Genomic DNA, 26,489 nt, shown 5'->3' with positions numbered 1-26,489 from the left:
CATGCGCAGTCAGATGTAAGCACATGTGCAGAAGTGCAGCTGAAACAAAATGATCGTAATGCAGTCACTTTACTTCTCACTGATCACCGGCATGGGCGCATATCAGAGCCCCCCGTCCCAGTAATGGTACATCTGGGCAAATAAAGACTCCTTATTTATGCGACTTGTGGAAAATAAGAATTTACTTACCGATAATTCTATTTCTCATAGTCCGTAGTGGATGCTGGGGACTCCGTAAGGACCATGGGGAATAGCGGCTCTGCAGGAGACTGGGCACATCTAAAGAAAGCTTTAGGACTATTTGGTGTGCACTGGCTCCTCCCCCTATGACCCTCCTCCAAGCCTCAGTTAGGATACTGTGCCCGGACGAGCGTACACAATAAGGAAGGATTTTGAATCCCGGGTAAGACTCATACCAGCCACACCAATCACACCGTATAACCTGTGATCTGAACCCAGTTAACAGCATGATAACAGAGGAGCCTCTGAAAGATGGCTCACAACAATAATAACCCGATTTTTGTAACAATAACTATGTACAAGTATTGCAGACAATCCGCACTTGGGATGGGCGCCCAGCATCCACTACGGACTATGAGAAATAGAATTATCGGTAAGTAAATTCTTATTTTCTCTAACGTCCTAAGTGGATGCTGGGGACTCCGTAAGGACCATGCGGATTATATCAAAGCTCCCAAACGGGCGGGAGAGTGCGGATGACTCTGCAGCACCAAATGAGAGAACTCCAGGTCCTCCTCAGCCAGGATATCGATTTTGTATAATTTTACAAACGTATTTGCTCCTGACCAAGTAGCTGCTCGGCAAAGTTGTAAAGCCGAGACCCCTCGGGCAGCCGCCCAAGATGAGCCCACCTTCCTTGTGGAGTGGGCATTTACAGATTTTTGGCTGTGGCAGGCCTGCCACAGAATGTGCAAGCTGAATTGTACTACAAATCCAACGAGCAATAGTCTGCTTAGAAGCAGGAGCACCCAGCTTGTTGGGTGCATACAGGATAAACAGCGAGTCAGATTTCCTGACTCCAGCCCTCCTGGAAACATATTTTCAGGGCCCTGACAACGTCTAGCAACTTGGAGTCCTCCAAGTCCCTAGTAGCCGCAGGCACCACAAATAGGTTGGTTCAGGTGAAACGCTGAAACCACCTTAGGGAGAAACTGAGGACGAGTCCTCAATTCCGCCCTGTCCGAATGGAACATCAGATAAGGGCTTTTTCAGGATAAAGCCGCCAATTCTGACACGCGCCTGGCCCAGGCCAGGGCCAACAGCATGACCACTTTCCATGTGAGATATTTTAACTCCACAGATTTAAGTGGTTCAAACCAATGTGACTTTTGGAACCCAAAACTACATTGAGATCCCAAAGTGCCACTGGAGGCACAAAAGGAGGCTGTATATGCAGTACCCCTTTTACAAACGTCTGAACTTCAGGGACTGAAGCTAGTTCTTTTTGGAAGAAAATTGACAGGGCCGAAATTTGAACCTTAATGGACCCCAATTTCAGGCCCATAGACACTCCTGTTTGCAGGAAATGTAGGAATCGACCCAGTTGAATTTCCACCGTCGGGCCTTACTGGCCTCGCACCACGCAACATATTTTCGCCAATTGCGGTGATAATGTTTTTGCGGTTACATCCTTCCTGGCTTTGATCAGGATAGGGATGACTTCATCCGGAATGCCTTTTTTCCTTCAGGATCCGGCGTTCAACCGCCATGCCGTCAAACGCAGCCGCGGTAAGTCTTGGAACAGACAGGGTCCTTGCTGGAGCAGGTCCCTTCTTAGAGGTAGAGGCCACGGATCCTCCGTGAGCATCTCTTGAAGTTCCGGTTACCAAATCCTTCTTGGCCAATCCGGAGCCACGAATATAGTGCTTACTCCTCTCCATCTTATCAATCTCAGTACCTTGGGTATGAGAGGCAGAGGAGGGAACACATACCCTGACTGGTACACCCACGGTGTTACCAGAGCGTCTACAGCTATTGCCTGAGGGTCCCTGGACCTGGCGCAATACCTGTCGAGTTTTTCCCAACGGTTTATAATCATGTGGAAGACTTCTGGGTGAAGTCCCCACTCTCCCGGGTGGAGGTCGTGCTGAGGAAGTCTGCTTCCCAGTTGTCCACTCCCGGAATGAATACTGCTGACAGTGCTATCACATGATTTTCCGCCCAGCGAAGAATCCTTGCAGCTTCTGCCATTGCCCTCCTGCTTCTTGTGCCACCCTGTCTGTTTACGTGGGTGACTGCCGTGATGTTGTCCGACTGGATCAACACCTGCTGACCTTGAAGCAGAGGTCTTGCTAAGCTTAGAGCATTGTAAATGTCCCTTAGCTTCAGGATATTTATGTGAAGTGATGTCTCCAGGCTTGACCATAAGTCCTGGATATTCCTTCCCTGTGTGACTGCTCCCCAGCCTCGCAGGCTGGCATCCGTGGTTACCAGGACCCAGTCCTGAATGCTGAATCTGCGGCCCTCTAGAAGATGAGCACTCTGCAACCACCACAGGAGAGACACCCTTGTCCTTGGTGACAGGGTTATCCGCTGATGCATCTGAAGATGCGACCCGGACCATTTGTCCAGCAGGTCCCACTGGAAAGTTCTTGCGTGGAATCTGCCGAATGGGATTGCTTCGTAGGAAGCCACCATTTTTTCCAGAACCCTTGTGCATTGATGCACTGAGACTTGGCTCGATTTTAGGAGGTTCCTGACTAGCTCGGATAACTCCCTGGCTTTCTCCTCCGGGAGAAACACCTTTTTCTGGACTGTGTCAAGGATCATCCCTAGGAACAGAAAACAAGTCGTCGGAACCAGCTGCGATTTTGGAATATTGAGAATCCAACCGTGCTGCAGCAACACTACCTGAGATAGTGCTACACCGACCTCCAACCGTTCCCTGGATCTTACCCTTATCAGGGCATCGTCCAAGTAAGGGATAACTAAAATTCCCTTCCTTTGAAGGAATATCATCATTTCGGCCATTACCTTGGTAAAGACCCGGGGTGCCGTGGACCATCCATACGGCAGCGTCTGAACTGATAGTGACAGTTCTGTACCATAAACCTGAGGTACCTTTGGTGAGAAGGGTAAATTTTGACATGAAGGTAAGCATCCTTGATGTCCCGAGACATCATGTAGTCCCCTTCTTCCAGGTTCGCAATCACTGCTCTGAGTGACTCAATCTTGAATTTGAACCTCTGTATGTAAGTGTTCAAAGATTTTAGATTTAGAATCGGTCTCACCGAGCCGTCCGGCTTCGGTACCACAACAGTGTGGAATAATACCCCGTTCCCTGTTGCAGGAGGGGTATCTTGATTATCACCTGCTGGGAATACAGCTTGTGAATGGCTTCCAAAACTGTCTCCCTGTCAGAAGGAGACATCGGTAAAGCCGACTTTAGGAAACGGCGAGGGGGAGACGTCTTGAATTCTAATTTGTACCCCTGAGATATCACCTGAAGGATCCAGGGGTCTACTTGCGAGTGAGCCCACTGCGCGCTGAAATTCATTGAGACGGGCCCCCCACCGTGCCTGATTCTGCTTGTAAAGCCCCAGCGTATACTGAGGGCTTGGCAGAGGCGGGAGAGGGTTTCTGTTCCTGGGAACTGGCTGATTTCTGCAGCCTTTTTCCTCTCCCTCTGTCACGGGGCAGAAATGAGGAACCTTTTGCCCGCTTATCCACGAAAAGACTGCGCCTGATAATACGGCGTCTTCTCATGTTGAGAGGCGACCTGGGGTACAAACGTGGATTTCCCAGCTGTTGCCGTGGCCACCAGGTCTGAAAGACTGACCCCAAATAACTCCTCCCTTAATAAGGCAATACTTCCAAATGCCGTTTGGAATACGCATCACCTGACCACTGACGTGTCCATAACCCTCTACTGGTAGAAATGGACAACGCACTTAGACTTGATGCCAGTCGGCAAATATTCCGCTGTGCATCACTCATATATAGAAATGCATCTTTCAAATGCTCTATAGGCAAAAATCTACTGTCCCTATCTAGGGTATCAATATTTTCAGTCAGGGAATCCGACCACGCCAACCCAGCACTGCACATCCAGGCTGAGGCGATTGCTGGTCGCAGTATAACACCAGTATGTGTGTAAATACATTTTAGGATACCCTCCTGCTTTCTATCAGCAGGATCCTTAAGGGCGGCCATCTCAGGAGAGGATAGAGCCCTTACAAGCGTGTGAGCGCTTTATCCACCCTAGGGGGTGTTTCCCAACGCACCCTAACCTCTGGCGGGAAAGGATATAATGCCAATAACATTTTAGAAATTATCAGTTGTTATCGGGGGAAACCCACGCATCATCACACCTCATTTAATTTCTCAGATTCAGGAAAACTACAGGTAGTTTTTCCTCACCGAACATAATACCCCTTTTTGGTGGTACTCGTATTATCAGAAATGTGTAAAACATTTTTCATTGCCTCAATCATGTAACGTGTGGCCCTACTGGAAGTCACATTTGTCTCTTCACCGTCGACACTGGAGTCAGTATCCGTGTCGGCGTCTATATCTGCCATCTGAGGTAACGGGCGCTTTAAAGCCCCTGACGGCCTATGAGACGTCTGGACAGGCACAAGCTGAGTAGCCGGCTGTCTCATGTCAACCACTGTCTTTTATACAGAGCTGACACTGTCACGTAATTCCTTCCAACAGTTCATCCACTCAGGTTTCGACCTCACTATTACAGGCAATCTGCTCCGTCTCCACATCATTTTTCTCCTCATACATGTCGACACAAAAGTACCGACATACAGCACACGCACAGGGAATGCTCTGATAGAGGACAGGACCCCACTAGCCCTTTGGGGAGACAGAGGGAGAGTTTGCCAGCACACACCAGAGCGCTATATATATACAGGGATAACCTTATATAAGTGTTTTTCCCCTTATAGCTGCTGTATAGTTAATACTGCGCCTAATTTGTGCCCCCCTCTCTTTTTTAACCCTTTCTGTAGTGTAGTGACTGCAGGGGAGAGCCAGGGAGCTTCCCTCCAACGGAGCTGTGAGGGAAAATGGCGCCAGTGTGCTGAGGAGATAAGGCCGCCGATAAGGGGGTGGAGCCTATCTCCCGATTTTTTATGTATTTTGGCAGGGGTTAAATGCATCCATATAGCCCAGGAGCTATATGTGATGCATTTTTTTGCCATCCAAGGTGTTTATTATTGCGTCTCAGGGCGACCCCCCAGCGCCCTGCACCCTCAGTGACCGGAGTGTGAAGTGTGCTGAGAGCAATGGCGCACAGCTGCAGTGCTGTGCGCTACCTTGTTGAAGACAGGACGTCTTCTGCCGCCGATTTTCCGGACCTCTTCTGCCTTCTGGCTCTGTAAGGGGGCCGGCGGCGCGGCTCTGGGACCCATCCAAGCTGGGCCTGTGATCGTCCCTCTGGAGCTAATGTCCAGTAGCCTAAGAAGCCCAATCCACTCTGCACGCAGGTGAGTTCGCTTCTTCTCCCCTTAGTCCCTCGATGCAGTGAGCCTGTTGCCAGCAGGTCTCACTGAAAATAAAAAACCTAAACTAAAACTTTCACTAAGAAGCTCAGGAGAGCCCCTAGTGTGCACCCTTCTCGTTCGGGCACAGAGATCTAACTGAGGCTTGGAGGAGGGTCATAGGGGGAGGAGCCAGTGCACACCAGATAGTCCTAAAGCTTTCTTTAGATGTGCCCAGTCTCCTGCGGAGCCGCTATTCCCCATGGTCCTTACGGAGTCCCCAGCATCCACTTAGGACGTTAGAGAAATTAGGAATATTTCTATCCACGGGTACAAATAAATAAATATGTCACAAAGAGTTACATTTGTATGCTTGCTGTACTATTAATTTGGTAATTTTAAAAGTTTATAGACCACTAAGTGAACACTTTGGACCTCAATAAAATATCTGATATCATAGCAGCCCATTAACCCTGTAGTGACTTGTGTAACATAACCACCCATTCCCTCACGCAAGCACATGGGGTTCAGTATGATTTCCCAATGGACGGGATGCCATCGGTCAGAATACCGACAGCAGCATCCCGTCCATCAGAATCCCGACAGCCCCCTTTAAAGTGCCCTAACCCGCCTCTGCCCCCTACCCTAACCCTCCCATGTGGGTGCCTAAACCTAACCCTATCGGATGGTGCCTAGCCTTCACCCTCCTGGGTGCTGCCTAACCCTAACCCTCCCTTCCACACTGCCTAACCCTAACCCTCCCCGCTTGATGCCTAACCCTAACCTCCCCTTCTATGTGCCTAAACCTAACCCTCCCTCCCTAACCCTAAACCACCCTTCTCCTGCCTAAAGCAGACCCCCCCCCCACCGCTGCAGGACGCCAGTGCGTCCCACTGTTAGGACGATCAGGATGCCGGCTATCAGTATTGTGACGCTGATATCCCGTGGGGCGTCAGTATGTAGACGCCGGGATTGCATCCTCCTTAGGGATCCCGGCGTCGGTATATTGACCAACGGGATCCCGTCCATCAGGAAGCTACCTGCTTCCCAGCACATGTCCCTCTGTCTCACTTCCTAAAAAAGCCTGAAAGGGAGAGTGTATTTGTTTTACCTATTTCCCCTATAGAATGTCCCACAAACAGAACACACTCCATACACTAGCAGAAAAAGCCGGTGTTCCTGGAGAATTCATACATTACTCAGATATGAAAATGTATCTGGTCAGGAAACAACTGCTTTGTGGGGTGTTTACTTAATACCTTCCTATCCTTGTTATTTTTATATTTCATTTCCCCTCCCAAATCAGTGCTAAAACCTTATTTTATGTCACAAGATTTCAGTGCTTATTTGAAAACCTAATTTCCCGCAAAATCATGTGGAAATGAGATTCTGAATTATTTTAGTAACTACCCTGAACTCAGGATATATCAGATATACCTCCTAATGCTACACATCACAGTCCGTACTTTCCTAATTTCCTGGAATGTCTGGGAGACTATCAGGTGGCTCTCACAGACTATGGGAATAGGAGGCAAGTCTTCTGGAAACCAACGTTGCCGCCCACTGATCGCCCACTTCAAGTGTGAAATGCGGGGTGTGGGTGGCTTGACGGTGCAATTCGTGCTGAATCACATCATCATGGCCCCGCCATCCTACATTACAATTGTAAATTTGGTGATTTGAATAAAGTGGGCAGAGTCACAAAGAGGCAATTGTATTGCAGTCTGCCTTGGTGCCACCTGCTCTGATTCTCCAGGAGACCACTGACAAGAATTTGACAATTATGTAACAGTCCAAAAAAAATGTAAATGGGCACTGCAATCTCGACCAGTTTACTGAAAGGCTTGGCCCCATAACTTAAAGCCTTCTTCAGATGGCAGTTTATGGGTTACAGTATCGCTGAGGAAGCTTCTTCAGAGAAGACTCCAGTAGCTGCAGACATATAGGAAGAGAAGTAATTTGGCTGTAAGACTTCACATTGATGAAGTGCTTCACTGGTTCAGTTTCCTCTATCTGGAAAAACCTCGGACAGTTACATGCGTAGGCAGCAGTTTATTTCTTCTTGTCAATTATGCTGTAGGAATACACTTGGCTTGCTAAACTGGACACCTTGCTGATACCATACTAAAATTATTGGGGGTCATTCCTACCTGTTCACACGCAGCGGTTCTTCGCTGCGGTGCAAACGGGTCTAGAATGCGCATGCGCGGCCTGCGCATTGCGCACACGCGACATTGGCAACGACGCTTACAGAGAAGAAAGCGGTCGCACCAGCTACCACAAAGAAGATGAACAGCAAGAGGGCGTTCCGGGGCATCAACCTTCCATTTGCTGTTGTTTTCGGGGAGTGGTGAGCAAAACGCAGGTGTGTCCAGGCAAACGGAGGGCGGAGGAGTGACGTCAAAGCCGGGCCCATCATCGCTGGATCCATCGCACAGGGTAAGTAGGTCTAGGGCTACTCTTGTTTTGAGTGAAACTTTTTTAGCATAGCAGGGCTGCACAAGCAATCGCAGCCCTGCTATGCTAAAATACACTCCCCCATAGGCAGAGATTAGTTGATCGCACCAGCAGCGAAAAGTTGCTTGGTGCGATCAACTGGGAATGAGGGCCATTGTTCTTAGACATAATGGTGTTACTAGCTTATGTACGAATATATTATAAGGTCTTTTTCTCGTGGCATTTTGGTACTTATTAGCACTTATATACAGATCAAACCATCACACCTTACACACTTTGTTTAAGGAATATTTTGTTCGGCACACCGGCACTGGGCAGAGCCGAGAGGAGCAGATTGCAGCATCCTGGGATAGACCTGGTCACTGACCTACTGTACTCATAGGCAGGACAGTAGAGAGCCTGGCTGGACCCAGGTACTTTTCAGGGGGCGTGGCCTACTTATGGGAGGTGTGACCCTGCACACATAGAAAAAAATAAAAAATATAGTACTTTAGGTGCCCCCATGGCCACCATGCAGCCCAGCACACAGTAGCATGTACTGGCCGGGGGTTATAAGAGCTGCAAGTGCTGCTACCAGGTAATGGGGGATGGGGTCTTGGACCCTCTCGGAGTCCCTCCTTCAGGCCTGGGTAAATAGTTTCTGCTCTCACCCCCACCCCTAATCTCTGCACCACTGCTCATAAAAGATCCTGTGGAATGTCTAGCAGAAAATTTCTTTACTTTTATTATTTTGTAAGCAGCTTTTCCATTCAGTTGAATTTGAAGATTGCACTAACAGTTGGTTTTTACACTTCTTTCATTACTCTACCTCAACCAACCTTACCATTGGTCTTTTCTGAAAAAGTAGATTATTTTTCTTTTGTCATTATGACTTATTTATTTATTATTTCATTACGCAACTGACAGGCATTGGGCAATGGCAGCAAATTGGTCTGGGAAGGGGTAGTAGAGTGAGGTTGGAGCTGCTTTCGCAGTCTGGAGGCATCTGCACTGTCGAAGTCGAAAAATATTGCAGTACACACATCACGTACTAACTACACGCAGATGGCCTCCATGCGTGTACTTGTTCTGCCGTGTGTGCGCAGATTCGCAATTTGCGTATGGTCGCTCCCGCGGTCCTGCGCATTAGCGCGTGGTATGAGTATTTCCGGTAGAGTTTGTGAACGCATGGAAAAGCCTTCAAAACACTTTACATATTTAATCCAAATAGTGCACAATGTACACATAGTCTCCCTGCACCACATCAGCAAGTTACAACAGTTTAAATGGTATCAGAACAAAGGGATTCACCTTTACAGGATAGGAGGGGACAGAACAAGGTTATAAGGTGGTGTTTGGTATCCAGCTGTAGGGTATTTTAAAGGCAATATTCCGGTGTTGGTTTGCAGAAGATCGCACGTTCCTGCGAATAGTTATGTACAGGCGCAGAATATAGATATAAACTGTATTTACTGTACATTTGGTATGCAGCAGGAACCCAGAGGAGACCACCCACAAGTGCATCTGGAACAGACATCGCCCACCTATTCAAACCAACCTATGACCTCTCCTGTACTGTAAATAACCATCTCTGTGTCCAATGGACAAAGATTACAGTATCCATTGTGTTAAGTTTTGGAAGATTGTATAAAAGAGCCAGCTGCAGGCCTGGTCAGACACAGACTCTAAAGGTTATCTATCTAGATGACTGAGGACCAGACTGGGAAGCGCAGCGAAAACCAAACACATGTGTACCATTGACTGTAGCCATTATTCTTTTTTATTGTATTACTTTGTTATTGTAACCCCCTTTCAGTAATAATATGTTGTAGTGTCGGAACCTGGCATTTTAAATACAAACTGGTGTCGTGTTTTCCTTTCCCTGCTAAGGTTATAAGTGTATTACTATCACATGTATAGCTGTTAAGGGTTCACGGTGTATCTTTGGGTGTGTACGCACTGAGTGTACTTTGTACAGCCAGCGCGGCGTTTGTACGCAAAGTACGTACACGGTACGGGGCTCTGTACGCTAATGGTGTAATAAGTACGTAGGTTGAGGATTAAGTACAGCGGCTGCAGCAGCTCCATTTAAAGTGTATGAAATGTCTTTTTAAAGTGTTACTTTTAGTCCTGTACGTAAACCAGCGTTTTACAGCACTAACCCCAAAATGAAGGGGACAGTGACAGGATGGGGAGGACACCAATAATGTACCTAGGGGCGGCCTGTCCCTAAATCCACCCATGTGTAGTAGTCTTCCCCGGCAAATAGCTAAACACTTGGCCAGAGTATACGTGGTGCTATATGTTAGTTGACACATGGTACAGCTTAACCAGTTCTTAGCTTTATTGAATCAGATATAACAACAATTTGTATAAAACAGGTAACAGGTGTAACATCAGTATATACAAATAGATGTATGCAGCCTGGAGATCAAGTGTGTTACTGGATGATGTAGTGCACTGGGCGTCTAAGCTGTAAATGCACTAGTGGATAATACCATTATAGCCCCTTACCAGGGCTGGTTCTACCATTACGAAGCTTTAGGCAGATGCCTAGGTCGTCAGGATCTGGAGGGCACCCCAGAGTCTGCCTATCAAAAAATGAAGTATGTCTCTGAGAGAGGCATCCTTGTTGAACTTAATGCAGACAACGGCTGTTATACTTTTAAGATGCCACCTCCACACTTTAACCTGAGAGGCTCGAAAGTGGATATTGATGTGTTGGTTGGGGGGGAGGGAGAAGGTTGAAGTTTTGCCTTGGGTGCCAAGAGACCTTTCACCGGCCCTGCCCCTTACTATAACAGTGGTGGTATAGAGTACTTGCAACCTTAGTTGCAGCTCTGCACTTGGAGTCTCGGAGTCACGTCTGGCCGCATGGAACACCAGGGAGGAAAAACGCACAGAGATGAAGCGCACATGCTGTAGCGCATGTCAGCGTTTGGGCTGCTAACTGAGCTGTGGCAGGAGCTAGTAACCACTGAGTCAGCGTACCAGTCTCAATATGGATGAAGGCAGCACCAGAATGTTCCTCATCCAACAATAACAATAGGACAGGTACTGTCAATGAAAACAGAGTTCAGGCTATGAAAACATGTATACTGCATGTTAAATATAAAGAGTCACTAAATAAGGACTCATCTAACCCATCATACTTGTATGATGTGCTGGCATTAAAAGAACATACTATAGACATCTTTTGCTTTTCTGCATGACAGACTCATCATTTAGATGACTGGCGATCAGTTGGATTCAGTATATTTTGCCAGCGTACGGGATGCCAGTGGTCAGAATACCAATGCCGGCATCCCGTTAAGATAAGAGTGTTTCCCCCTGTCCCCTACTCCCTAACCCTCCCTTCCTGCAGCCTAACCCTAACCTCCTCCTAAGTGCCTAAACCTAACCTCCCCCCAGTGGTGACTAACCCTAACCCCCTTCCCTCCGGCCTAACCCTAACTTCCCTTGGACATGTCTAAACCTAACCCTCCCCTGGCCCTAACCCGCCCACAATACTTACGGTTGGGATGATGGCTGTTGGGATTCCAGTGTTGGCATTCTGATGGCTGTCCGGATTCCAGAGTCGGCATTTCGACTGCCAGGATCCCAATCAGTCCCCTTTTAACAAAACACTGAGCACAAAATGGGTATCTCTAGTCATGGGATTATCTTTGACAATGCAAATATCTGTCTTTCACTAAAAATACTGTATTGACTTTTTGTACGGCGCCACATGGATTGCACAATCTTACTACAAGTAACAGCAGTGTCCGCTGAAGATAAATGCTGTACTAATGGGTGCATTGCTGTGTTCTAGCAATGTCCCTCAATTATATAATTTAACTTTCATTTACTACACAACATCAGGTTTTAATACTCAGCAAGCTCTGAGCAAAGGCAGATCCCATTCTAGGATATCATCAGATGTCAGAATCAAACTTCAGTATCAGAATGGAAATCAAAGAAAGCTGCAATGTGAGAAGTGTTAAGAAACAATGGTGTAGCTACCATGGATACAGGGCCCATGGGCCCAGGGGTGGACTGGCCATAGGTATCACTAAGAAGATTCCCAGTAGGCCAACAGTAGGCCAGACACTGTGGGGCCTGTTTTGTGTGTTGTCATGTGGCCCCTCCTCCCACATGACAGCGAGCCCACACAACTGCAGCAATAGACGCAAAGAAGGCCACAACTGCGTGCTATCATGCCCTATGTGGAGGGATCCGGTCCCTTCAACAGACCACACCCCCTAATCAGACCGCTCCCCAACTAGGGCTGCTTCCACAAATTTCCCCGGGCTGGTTTTCCATCCCAATCCGCCATGGGCCCGTGAGTTCCTGGGAGCCTTGCATTAGCCTATTAACTGATGGGCTCATCCTACATAAATAGTTGTGCAGGCATTGTGTAAGGGGGCCAAGGTTCAAGAACTTTGCTCCTTCCCGGTAGCTAGGTCCTCGTCAGAGATCAGTCACAATATTAAATGTACTCTCTCTTATAGCAGTGATCTGCCCCCTGTCCTGACTGGCTCAGCTGCCTGTATGACAGCCTAAGTCAGGATGCATTAAATGACAGGAAAAATGTACAGTATAATGGCGTTGTAAATGTAACTGTGGGAGCTTTTGGGGTCTATTCATGCAATGTGGGAATATTAATGTAACATTCAAACAAAGACAGTTTTGATCTATTTGTGAAGCAAGTGAACATAAAATAATTTGAACACACGCCCAGGGGCAGATATTTATAAGCAGACTAAAATCTGAGGTACAGCCTCCGTACCCCCAACACAAAGAGCCCGACTAAAGGCGGGACACAGTGCACATGTGGAGTATGTAATGTGGGTCCAACCTAGGCCATAAGGCTGGCGGATCTCCCAAGTCATATAAGCTGCCTGTAAACACAGCTCGCTGACACTGAGGGGTAAATTTATTAACATGGGAGTTCTATTTAAGATGGGATGTTGCCCATAGCAACCAATCTGTTATGATTCCAGCACTCCTGGTCAGAGGAGATCTTATGGCAAGGACCGGAGCACTGGAACGGAATGCTGGGGAAGGGAGCAGGAAAGAACAATAGCCCCTGGCGCCCTAACTCTGTTGTCTCACCCGTGCTGTCAGAAATCCCTTGCGAGACTATGGTTTCTTGAGCCCTTGGCAGCCGCGTTTGAAGGGCGGATTATGTCTGCCCAACTTCGATGCCCCCCGGTCTTAGTGAGAGACAAAGGGAAATCCGAGACAGGATGATAACAAGAGGCCATCTAACTAAACTAACAAGCCAGGGGCTACGAGCTAACTAAAAACCTAAAGTATGTGCGGAGAAACCGCCAGGGAAAAGGACAACCAAAATCCACTTGTCCAATACTCCTACCCAGCACTGCCGAATACCAGAGTGGACCTGTGGAAGTGGAACCCTCCGCAAATGCTCCAAACACAAAATATAAAAGGTAAAGCGGCCGAGCCGCAACACACGGCAGAGCCGCGACTCACGAACACCACTGGATGTTAAACGGTGATCAGTCAGGACTCCAGGGACGAGATGACAACTCCCGAGTACAGGACTTCAGAGAACTGGAATGACCGGATACAGCAGGACTGGAAACAGACTCTCAGCAAACAAAGGCAGCATGCAGGAAGCTATTACCGGCGTCTGTGAGAAGCCCTGGGAGTGTATTTAACCAGGAGTCCTCCAATCAGCTGCAACAAGGACTGATTATATTAAATGCCGTGCAGCTGCCTTGCTGCACAGCCAGAGAGCATGTGAACCTATTACTACAAAAAACCCAGCAACGGGGAACGCGGTCCGCCAGTGGCGTCCCCGTTGCTAGGGTCCATGCGGCTCAGCGCGCCCGGCGTCTAGCGTTGCTAGGGAGCCGGCGGCTGTACGCGCACGGCGTCTCTAGTTGCTAGGCGCCGGGCCGCGCAGGCAAGCGGACCCCGGCGCCTAACAGTACCCCCCCCTTGAGGAGGGGTCAAGGAACCCCTAAAGCCAGGTTTCTGAGGAAATTCCCGAAAAAATGCCCTCTTGAGCCTCGGGGCATGAAGATCCTTATCCAGGACCCAAGACCTTTCCTCCGGACCATAGCCTTTCCAGTGAACTAGAAAATACAGCCGACCCCGGGACAATTTGGAATCGAGAACCTTCTCTACCAAGAACTCCTGTTGTCCCTGTACATCCACTGGAGATCTACCCTGAGAGATCTTCCGAGGAAATCTACTGGAAGAAACGTATTGTTTCAACAGGGAACAATGAAACGTATTTCCAATCCTGAGAGATCTTGGTAAACGTAACCGAAAGGCAACTGGGTTGACTCTTTTTTAATAATAAGAAATGGCCCAATAAATTTGGGTCCCAATCTAGACGAGGATTGTCGAAGCCTGATGTTACGAGTCGACAACCATACCCTATCTCCCACCTTAAAAGTGCAAGGACGTCGGAGCCTGTCAGAAAATTTCTTCTCTCGAAAGGCCGCTTTTCTGAGAGCAAGGTGCACTTTTTTCCAAATGGCTCTGAGATGGGAGGTTAAGGGTAGCGAGGAGACTGAGGAATGATGAAAAAAAGAATTAGCTCTGGGGTGAAAACCAAAAACTGAAAAGAATGGAGACTCTTTAGTGGAGGAATGACAAGAATTATTGTAAGCAAACTCCGCCAACGGAAGAAACTCGGACCAATCATTCTGGAGTTTGGCAGAATACAAGCGCAAATACTGTTTCAATGATTGGTTAACTCGCTCGGTTTGCCCGTTGGATTGTGGGTGGTAACCGGATGTTAACGACAATTTCATCTTTAATGAGGCACAAAAACATTTCCAGAATTGTGCGATGAATTGTGGACCCCGATCAGAAACAATATCAGTAGGCAACCCATGAAGTCTGAAAACATGGCGGAGAAACAAAACTGCCAACCCTTGGGCAGAAGGCAATCGGGGAAGAGCAATAAAATGAGCCATCTTGCTAAAACGATCCACTACCACCCATATGACTCGGAATCCGGCTGAAAGGGGAAGGTCAACCACAAAATCCATGGAAATATGAGACCATGGCCTGAGAGGAACATTTAAGGGCATAAGTTGCCCGATAGGCAAGGAACCTGCTGTGCACAGACCTGACATGAATAAACAAACTCCTTAACGTCTTTAGAAAGACCAGGCCACCATACTGAGCGAGAGACTAACTCCAAAGTCTTAGAGATTCCCGGATGCCCGGAAACTTTGTTATCATGGAATTCTGTTAAAACAGTAGCTCTCAAAAACTCAGGGACGTAAAGACGACCAGCAGGAGTATTTCCAGGAGCTTGGTGTTGAAGCTGTTTTAACTGGGTAAATAAATCTTGTGTGAGGCCTGCCCAGATGACCGAGGATGGAAGTATGGGGGTAACAGGACTGTTATTGTGAACCGGAAGAAAGCTGCGTGACAGGGCATCAGCCTTAGTATTCTTGGAACCAGGCCTGAAAGTGATTATAAATTTGAAACGGGTAAAAAATAATGCCCAACGTGCCTGCCGGGCATTAAGCCGCTTAGCCGATTCGATGTATTGCAAGTTCTTATGGTCAGTCAATACGGAAATAGTATGTTTTGCTCCCTCCAGCCAATGCCTCCACTCCTCGAAAGCCCACTTTACCGCCAGTAACTCCCGATTACCAACGTCATAGTTGGATTCAGCGGAGGAGAATTTCCTGGACATAAAGGCACAAGGGTGTAACTCCAGAGACTCCGGATCCTTTTGAGAAAGGATAGCCCCCACTCCAACCTCCGAGGCATCAACCTCCACAACAAAGGGCAATTCCGGATTGGGATGTCTGAGGACTGGAGCCGAGACAAAGGCTTGTTTCAAGGCCCGGAAGGACCACTCAGCTTCACGAGACCAGTTGGTAGGATCCGCTCCTTTCTTTGTCAGAGCTACAATGGGAGCAACCAGGTCAGAAAAAGAATGAATGAACCTCCTATAATAATTCGCAAACCCTAAAAAGCGCTGAATTGCTTTTAAATTGGTGGGTTGCGCCCAACTAAGGATGGCCTGGAGCTTCTTTGGTTCCATGGAAAATCCCCGAGGGGAAATAATGTACGCTAAAAAAGATACTTCTGTGACATGAAACTCACACTTCTCCAGCTTGGCATATAAATGATTCTCACGTAACTTTTGAAGAACCAGACGCACCTGGGTATCATGTTGTTCCATTGATTCAGAATAAATCAGGATGTCGTCTAAGTAAACGACCACAAATTTCCCTAGGAAATCACGGAGCACATCGTTAATGAGGTCTTGAAAAACTGCTGGAGCATTAGACAGGCCGAACGGCATAACCAGGTATTCGTAGTGACCCGACTGAGTACTGAAGGCCGTCTTCCACTCATCTCCAGATCTAATTCGGATGAGGTTATACGCTCCTCTAAGGTCAATTTTAGAAAAAATCACAGCCGAACGTAACTGATCAAAGAGTACAGAAATCAGCGGCAAAGGATAAGTGTTTTTAACTGAGATCTTATTCAGAGCTCTAAAGTCAATGCAAGGTCTAAGCGAGCCATCCTTTTTCTCCACAAAGAAGAAGCCTGCACTTAAAGGAGATTTTGATGGTCTAATAAATCCTTTCTCTAGGCTCTCCTTAACATAATCATTCATAGCCGCAGTTTCTGGCCCGGATAATGCATATAATCTTCCCTTTGGCAAAGCGGCACCAGGAATTAGCTCAATAGCACAATCATAAGGCCGATGGGGAGGCAGAATGTCCGCATTGCCTTTGGAAAAAACATCAGCAAACTCCTGGTATTCCACAGGAATGAGTTCGGGAACGATAGCTGCTACCCTGACTGGAAACGTAATACATTCCTTAGCACAAAAGGTACCCCATTGTGAAATCTCCCCTGACCGCCAATCAATGGTGGGATTATGAAAGGCCAGCCAAGGGTGACCCAGAACAACTGGAACTGCTGGGCAATGTGTAAGATAGAACTCGATTTTTTCAGAATGTAGAGCTCCTACTGTAAGTAGTACAGGGGGTGTACGGAGAGAAATAACCCCATTGGACAGCGGACTCCCATCTAAGCCATGCATGGTGACACACCTACCCAAAGGTAACTGAGGAATGCCTAAGGCCTTAGCCCAAGTTAAATCCATAAAGTTTCCTGCAGCTCCACTGTCGACAAAAGCCGACACCAAAGAACTGAGGCTGTCAAAGGAAACCTTAACTGGGACTAAAAGGGAGTTATTCGAGGAGATAAGCTGCAGACCTAGGTGAACCCCCTCACAATTCACCTGGTCAAAAGCGTTTCTCGACTTGTTCGGACAGTTCCGAGCAAAATGTCCCTTACCCCCACAGTACAGACAAAGACCGGATTTTTGCCTTCTGGCTCTTTCCTCAGGGGACAGCCGGGAGAGACCCATCTGCATGGGCTCCTCTATGTCTTCAGGAATGGAATATACATACGGACTTGACCTTATAGGTGCTCCTCTTTCAGCCCTCCGCTCTCTGAGACGACGATCAATCTTAATAGAAAGCTCCATGAGTCTATCGAGAGTCTCAGGAGCGGGGTACTGGAGGAGACTGTCTTTTATAGACTCTGATAAGCCGAGGCGAAACTGACTGCGCAGGGCTGGGTCATTCCAGCCACAGTCGTTCGACCAGCGGCGAAACTCCGTACAATAAACCTCCGCAGGATTTCTACCTTGTTTGAGAGCGCGCAGCTGACTTTCAGCGGACGCCTCTCTATCAGGGTCATCATACAAAAGCCCTAAAGACTCAAAAAAAGCATCTACTGACAACAACGCAAGATCCTCTGCCCTTAAACCGAATGCCCAGGTCTTAGGATCCCCCTGGAGTAAAGAAATAATTATCCCAACCCGCTGAGATTCAGTACCAGAGGAAGTAGGTCTTAAACGGAAATATAGTTTACAGGATTCCTTGAAATTAAAAAATTATTTTCTGTCGCCAGAAAAACGGTCTGGCAAATGCATCTTTGGTTCAGGGACTACCTTCGGGGAGGCTCGCAAAAGATCTTCCTGCGATCTCACCCGAAGAGAAAGATCCTGAAACATCTGAGTAAGTTCTTGCATCTGGCTGACTAAGAGCTGACCGGAATTTGGCCCTAAACCTGTCGGATTCATGAGGCCGATAACCTCTCACAAAACTGAATGAGAAAAAATTAAACCCCGTTTAATTTTAAGTTTTGGTATGGCCGGTAATAATGTTATGATTCCAGCACTCCTGGTCAGAGGAGATCTTATGGCAAGGACCGGAGCACTGGAACGGAATGCTGGGGAAGGGAGCAGGAAAGAACAATAGCCCCTGGCGCCCTAACTCTGTTGTCTCACCCGTGCTGTCAGAAATCCCTTGCGAGACTATGGTTTCTTGAGCCCTTGGCAGCCGCGTTTGAAGGGCGGATTATGTCTGCCCAACTTCGATGCCCCCCGGTCTTAGTGAGAGACAAAGGGAAATCCGAGACAGGATGATAACAAGAGGCCATCTAACTAAACTAACAAGCCAGGGGCTACGAGCTAACTAAAAACCTAAAGTATGTGCGGAGAAACCGCCAGGGAAAAGGACAACCAAAATCCACTTGTCCAATACTCCTACCCGGCACCGCCGAATACCAGAGTGGACCTGTGGAAGCGGAACCCTCCGCAAATGCTCCAAACACAAAATATAAAAGGTAAAGCGGCCGAGCCGCAACACACGGCAGAGCCGCGACTCACGAACACCACTGGATGTTAAACGGTGATCAGTCAGGACTCCAGGGACGAGATGACAACTCCCAAGTACAGGACTTCAGAGAACTGGAATGACCGGATACAGCAGGACTGGAAACAGACTCTCAGCAAACAAAGGCAGCATGCAGGAAGCTATTACCGGCGTCTGTGAGAAGCCCTGGGAGTGTATTTAACCAGGAGTCCTCCAATCAGCTGCAACAAGGACTGATTATATTAAATGCCGTGCAGCTGCCTTGCTGCACGGCCAGAGAGCATGTGAACCTATTACTACAAAAAACCCAGCAACGGGGAACGCGGTCCGCCAGTGGCGTCCCCGTTGCTAGGGTCCGTGCGGCACAGCGCGCCCGGCGTCTAGCGTTGCTAGGGAGCCGGCGGCTGTACGCGCATGGCGTCTCTAGTTGCTAGGCGCCGGGCCGCGCAGACAAGCGGACCCCGGCGCCTAACACAATTAGATTCCAGGTATTATCTTCTAGAAGGTGCTAGATAAATGAGAAGTAGAATCTTTTCGGTTGCTATGGACAACATTCTATCTTACATAGAACTCCCATCTTAGTAAATTTACCCCTGACTGTCCTCCATGCATGCACCCGCTCTCTCTCTCTCTCTCTCTCTCTCTCTCAAGTCCTCAATGTCTTTGCTTTGGGATGGAAAAACCTTTTTTGTGAAGATTAGTAGACCATCAATTCCTCATGGAGGCCAAGCAGTGGTGACTTATTGCCAAGCGTATGGGCATCGAATAATCCTGCCCCGCACAGCTAATCACACTCAATGAAAATGTATTATAGATTACACGGTGAATAGTCTGACCAGCTAAAACTCTTTATTGTATTGTGCTACTTTTCAAAGTATCTTTATATCTTATAGATGACACCAAGGATTTTGGACATATATAAACTAGAGAAACAGTATATACATCGAGAAACAGCACAGAACATACCAGCACCAGCTAAACACAAAAAAAATCAACTTATGGTCATGAGAATGCACAATCGATAATTGAATATATATAACTTGTCTAGAAGGCAGAATAATTTGCTAAAAGCACACACATTCACATATCAACATCTACTGTAAATACATTATTTGCCTATAAATTACTTCAAAAATTACCCTCAACATTACACCCCCCCCCCTCCCCCCACCCCTACCCAGTAGAGATGGGGGGGATTGGTTGGTTACAAACATTAAGCCGCCTTTTTCAAAAGCAACAATGATGTAAGGTTGTAACTAGGTGAGATGTATCAACAAACATAAACAGTTGCCCTTACAACTGTTTCATCAAATTATTTCAACAAACTTTGTCGGAAGTGAAAAAATAGCAAGTAAAAAAACAGGCCACAAACCATGCTCAACAGTATAGAGGACTTTCAAAACCAATGTCCAGGAAAACTACTTTAACACCCAAATACAGTACTAGAAATACAGCACTTTAGTGTGAATCATCAGAGTAAGAAATGGGAAATAACAGAGACGTGAGATATAATATGAATTAAGAAATGCTAAATGATATATTACACAAAAAGCACAAAATGCATTGATATTGATACTGAAATAATCTTAAATATACAGGACAATATTAAAAAGAGTAAAGCAAAATGTTTAGAAAAAGAATGTGGTTAGTAGGCGATTGGGGATACAACAGAAAACATTAGCATAACCAAGTTCCCTTTTTGAATATTTTATTTATTATGTATGTTGTTAAAATAGTAAGTAATAGAGACTATATTAACAAAACTTAGCTTAGAAAAAGGTGATCCAAATAACACTACATGAAAATGTACAAATAATAGAATGTTTGGTTAATAATCTATAGAAATCTGCCATTAAGGCTATCTGGATCCATATTATACACATACATGTATGTGTATATGTTTGGAGATTATATTTTAACATAAAATATTAAAGGCTACGTTTTAAAGTTACAAGATATTCTTTCTGATCTTTTAAGAGTACACCAAAAAAGAAGTCTTCTTTCTTTCTCATTTGGTTTTGTGTATAGTAAGCAATTACTGACTTTATGGTGCATCACCAACAGTATAAACCATAGGCTTTGTGCTTCATTACCAGATAATTGTTGGTCAACATTATAATAGCTTTTCTATAATCCACTGACCGGTGCGGAATCAAATCTGCTCTCTTGTGGATCCTTATTATGTCATTCATATTTCCTTTTCTTTTTCTAATATATTTTTTCTTTCAGAATACTTACTGTATGCTAATAACCATTTATTGATTCCTATATGTCAACCACACAAGAAAATAGTGTCAGCATTTGCAAATTATATTATGCCTCTAATCTATTATGACTGTAAATTCCGTCATATTTTAGCTATTTGCCTGCGTAGTTGATGACTTATCAATAGCATAAAGTAGAGTATAAGAGAAAAAATACATAAGAAAATAAAAATGTATAGTCTCCCTAATCTTAACAACTAACAATAAGCATAAATAATAGGATTATTTCTCTCATCACCTTCTTCAAGAGTTTCGTTTCTTCATTGCACTTATTATAAAGAGACTCTGAGCTGGATATACTAAGGCTTAAAGTGCGTCCAGAACTCCAAAAATGTAGTTAAGTTTTGCCTGCAATCCCATTTGCTCTGCCCACCCCTTGTGCTTTCACCAGTTTGGTACTTGGTCAAGCTGACTCTGACAGTGCAAGTTACACCAGTTGTGAGATGCCTTTAATGTGTTATTGTTCAGCTAATGTTTTACGCTACATTGATATTGTTAACCTATCACATGCTATTTACGTTTCATAGTTACCCTTACCATATCAACTTTATTTCTGCAAAGTGAATCCCCTTTATTTTCTTATTGTTTTACTAGTCTTCAAGTTAATACAAGTGCTCTTCACTTTTGACTTGCTGTGACCTGTATGCGAGTCAATACCAGACATATACTGTGACTTAGACGGGGATTCCTGAGTAAACTCTTGGTAAAAATAATTTTATGACTCAGGTGCGGGTAATATATATATTGTAACATCAGGGAGTTTCACTTAGGAAGTTCTGGTCAGTGGTGCAGTGCTTTGGTGTTAAATAAGGGCGTTTCAGCCAGCAAATCAGGGTTTAACATAAATTATGCTTTACTGTCAGCAGGGGCGTCAGAACGTTTTTAGGTTGGGGGGGGCAAGATATAATCTCATTTTGACGCCCCTAAATTGCTGAATCGCTAAAGGCCAGATCCACCTGAAATATATTGAGAAGGCCAGATCCACACTAAGGGGATCATTCAGATCTGATCGCTGCTGTATGTTTTCGCACAGCGGGCAATCAGGTATTAACTGCGCACGCGCGTTGGACAGCAACAAAGGGCATCTCTGGTCAGCGAGGGGATGATGCGAAAAATCCGTTGGCACGGGCATTTGCAAGGTGATTGACAGGAAGAGGCCGTTTGTGGGTGGTAACTGACCGTTTACCGGGAGTGTCCGGAAAATCGCAGGTGTCCCCAAGCGTTTTTAGGGAGGGTGTCTGACGTCAGCTCCGGCCCCGATCAGCTTGATGTGATCGCACTGTAGGAGTAAGTCCTGAGCTGCGCAGAGACTGCACAAAGTTGATTTTAGTGGATTTTAGCAGCTCGGCGTACACATGCAATCGCACACTTGCACGGCAAATATACACTCCCCCTGGAGGTGGCGACTAGTTGAACATAGAACAGCAAAATTAGCAGCTTAGCTCTCCCATGCCACTCTAGTTTCCCACCATGTGCCCCATGTAGCAGGGAGAGTAGGTCAAGCACTAGCAGTGACCAGTGCAGTGCTGGCGTCATGGTGACTGATAGTAGTGGCCGTGGGAGTTACAGGGAGGGTGAGGGCAGGGATGCTGAGGAGGAGTTACAGGGAGGGTGAGGGCAGGGATGCTGAGGGGGAGTTACAGGGAGGGTGAGGGCTGGGATGCTGACAGGGAGTTAAGGCCCGTACACACTGGTCGATATATCGGCCGTTCTCCTGAACAGCCGATATATCGCGGGACCGTCGGCCAGTGTGTACGGCCGATACATCTGTGAACTCCGTCGTTCACAGACGTATCGCGTCGGCCGCGCAGCACAGCCGACGGCCAATATATCTACCGATATATTGGCGCGTCGCTGTGTGTGTACGGGGCGGTCGGCCTGCCCGTACACATGCTGCGGCGGCCGGCGGTGATTGACAGCTGAACTGGGCGGGCGTGTGTACACGCCCGCCAAGTTCATGACGTCAGTCCCCGACGGATCGAGCAGTGTGTATGCTGAACACACTGCTCGATCCGTCCATAGATATATCTGCAGATCAATTGATCTGCAGATATATCTGTTAGTGTGTACCCACCTTTAGAAGGAGTGTGAGGAGCACTGAGGGGGGAGTTACAGGGAGGGTGAGGGCAGGGGCACTGTGGGTGGAGTTAGAGGGAGAAGTTACAGGGAGGGTGAGAGTAGGGATGCTGAGGGGGGAGTTAGAGGAAGAGTGAGTGCACACTGAGGGGGGAGCTACATGGAGGGTGAGGGCAGGGACGCTGACGGGGAGTTTCATGGTGGGTGAGGGCAGGGACACTGAAGGGGAGTTACATGGAGGGTGAGGGCATGGGCACTGACAAGGAGTTACAAGGAGTGTGAGGAGCAATAAGGGGGGAGTTACAGGGAGGGTGATGGCTGGGAAGCTGAGGAAGGAGTTACAGGGAGGGTGAGGGCAGGGACACAGACGGGGAGTTACAGGGAGGGTGAGGGCAGGGACACAGACGGGGAGTTACAGGGAGGGTGAGGGCAGGGACACAGACGGGGAGTTACAGGGAGGGTGAGGGCATGGGCGCTGTCAGGGAGTTAGAAGGAGTGTGAGGAGCACTGAGGGGGGAGTTACAAGGAGGGTAAGGGCTGGAACGCTGAGGGGAGAGTTACAGGGTGGGTGAGAGTAGGGATGCTGAGGGGGGAGTTAGAAGGAGGGTGAGTGCAGACTGAGGGAGCTACATGAAGGGTGAGGGCAGGGATGCTGATGGGGAGTTACAGGGCGGGTGAGGGCAGGGATACTGACGGGGAGTTTCAGGGAGGGTGAGGGCATGGGCGCTGATGGGGTGTTAAAGGGAGGGTGAAGGCAGGGGCACTGAGAGTGGACTTACAAGGAAAGTGAGAGAAGGGGCCTATAAAAGTAGCTTTATTAAAATAAATAAAATACTCTAAATCCAAGTGTTGATTAAACATTGATATACAGATTATAACATACGGAGAGCCATCCCCCTTGATTGTTGATTACCATATACTTGGAGTGTAAGTAGCGCCTCCTCTTTTCTTTAGGAAAAAGCACCAGCCTGTCACACGTGGGATTCTGTCTGTGTGCTGCGGCTGTCCCTTTGATTTAGAGCAGCCCACTGGGGAGGCGGAGCACGGGACTCGGAGAGTACTCAGAGCTGACAGAGATAGTGTGGTCTTCCTGGGCGGGTGAGCGGCACATCTCTTCATGCCGCCATCGCCACTGCTACGCTGCCTGTGGTAAGTGAGACAGGCTCTGGCAGCAGCGGCAGTAACAGGCAGGACAGTATGGCTCCCTCAGTAAGGACGCAGAGAGGGGGGAGCGGCTTTTCATGCTGCCGGCGCAGCTGCTGCCTGTCACAGTGACAAGCGCTGGCAGCCGGCAGCAACAGCAGCACTTCTCAGCAAGGAGGTGTGACAGGGAGACAGAAAGTGTCAGGGAAATAGTGGGTGACAGAAAGACATTGGGCGACATAAAACTAGTGGGTGACATCGTGAGGGAGATACTAGGTGATGGAGATAGTGGGTTACAGGGAGAGAGAGTGACAGGGAGAGAGAATGACAGGGAGATAGTGGGTGACATGGTGAGGGTGTCAGGGGGATAGTGGGCGAAATGGTGAGGGTGACAGGGGGATAGTGGGCAACATGGTGAGGGTGACAGGTGGATAGCGGGTGACATTGTGAGGATGACAGGTGGATAGTGGGTGACATGGTGAGGGTGAAAGGGGGATAGTGGGCGACATGGTGAGGGTGACAGGGGGATAGCAAGTGACATGGTGAGGGTGACAGAGGGGATAGCAGGTGACATGGCGCGGGTGACAGAGGAATAGCGGGTGACATGGTGAGGGTGACGGGGATAGTGGGTGACATGGTGAGGGTGACAGGGGGATAGCGGGTGACATGGAGAAGGTGATAGGGGGATAGCGGGTGACATGGTGAGGGTGACGGGGGTGACATGGCGAGGGTGACGGGGATAGCGGGTAACATGGTGAGGGTGACAGGGGGATAGCGGGCGACATGGTGAGGGTGACAGGGGGATAGTGGGTGAAATGGTGAGGGTGACAGGGGGATAGTGGGCAACATGGTGAGGGTGACAGGTGGATAGCGGGTGACATTGTGAGGGTGACAGGTGGATAGTGGGTGACATGGTGAGGGTGAAAGGGGGATAGTGGGCGACATGGTGAGGGTGACATGGTGAGGGTGACAGGGGGATAGCAAGTGACATGGGGAGGGTGATAGAGGGGATAGCAGGTGACATGGCGAGGGTGACAGAGGAATAGCGGGTGACATGGTGAGGGTGACGGGGATAGTGGGTGACATGGTGAGGGTGACAGGGGGATAGTGGGTGACATGGAGAAGGTGATAGGGGGATAGCGGGTGACATGGTGAGGGTGATGGGGGTGACATGGCGAGGGTGACGGGGATAGCGGGTAACATGGTGAGGGTGACAGGGGGATAGCGGGCGACATGGTGAGGGTGACAGGGGGATAGTGGGTGACATGGTGAGGGTGACAGCGGGATAGTGGGCGACATGGTGAGGGTGACAGAGGAGATAGCAGGTGACATGGTGAGGGTGACAGAGGGATAGAGGGTGACATGGTGAGGGTGACAGGGGGGATAGCGGGTGACATCGTGATGGTGACAGAGGGGATAGCAGGTGACATGGTGAGGGTGACAGGGGGATAGCGGGTGACATGGTGAGGGTGACGGGTGGATAGTGGGTGACAAGGTGAGGGTGACGGGTGGATAGTGGGTGACATTGTGAGGGTGACGGGGGGATAGTGGGTGACGGGTGGATAGCGGGTGACATGGTGAGGGTGACAGGGGGCATAGTGGGTGACATGGTGAGGGTGACGGGGGATAACTGGTGACATGGTGAGAGTGACAGGTGGATAGCGGGTGACATGGTGAGGGTGACAGATGGATAGCGGGTGACATGGTGAGGGTGACAGGTGGATAGCGGGTGACATGGTGAGGGTGACAGGTAGATAGTTGGTGACATGGTGAGGGTGACGGGTGGATAGTGGGTGACATGGTGAGGGTGACGTGGGGATAGTGGGTGACATGGTGAGGGTGACGGGTGGATAGTGGGTGACATGGTGAGGGTGACGGGTGGATAGTGGGTGACATGGTGAGGGTGACAGGTGGATAGTGAGTGACATGGTGAGGGTGACAGTTGGATAGTGAGTGACATGGTGAGGGTGACAGGTAGATAGTTGGTCACATGGTGAGGGTGACGGATGGATAGTGGGTGACATGGTGAGGGTGACGGGGGATAGTGGGTGACATTGTGAGTGTGACGGGTGGATAGTGGGTGACATGGTGAGGGTGACAGGTGGATAGTGGAGGATAGAGCACAGCCAACCTCCTAACACCCCCCCCCCCCACTGCATAATGACAGCACAGACAGCCCCCCCTTCCTTTCACAGAGCAAAGGGGATGCATCCAGCGTCACCGGCGGCTTCCTCCCCCTCCCCCGCTGTCATGATGCCTCCAGCCGCCTCTTCCCTCTCTCCCCCACGCTGTCCCCGGGGATGCCTCCAGCCGCACAGCTCACAGCCAGCCTCCTCACCCTCTCCGTTCCCGCTCACCTGTCCGCCTCCGGGCTCAGTAGGTCCGCCGTCTGCATCCATCGCGCGGGGACACCGGGGAGAGATCCTACTCCCTCATGCTGACGGCCGGGAACCTCGCAG

The 26,489-nt window shown here is 48.3% G+C and overlaps 1 protein-coding gene across 3 annotated transcripts in view; it reads right to left on the bottom strand.

Moving 5' to 3' along the window:
- Nucleotides 1-26,489, bottom strand: part of ADGRE5 (adhesion G protein-coupled receptor E5) — a 295,974-nt gene that overhangs the window by 248,498 nt on the left and 20,987 nt on the right. The window lies entirely within an intron of this gene.

Source organism: Pseudophryne corroboree, chromosome 6 (genome assembly GCF_028390025.1).
Source record: "Pseudophryne corroboree isolate aPseCor3 chromosome 6, aPseCor3.hap2, whole genome shotgun sequence".
In the NCBI taxonomy this organism is placed as follows: Eukaryota; Metazoa; Chordata; class Amphibia; order Anura; family Myobatrachidae; genus Pseudophryne; species Pseudophryne corroboree.
The sequence above is the reverse complement of the archived record's forward strand: the minus strand, read 5'-3'. Positions and strand labels throughout refer to the sequence as shown.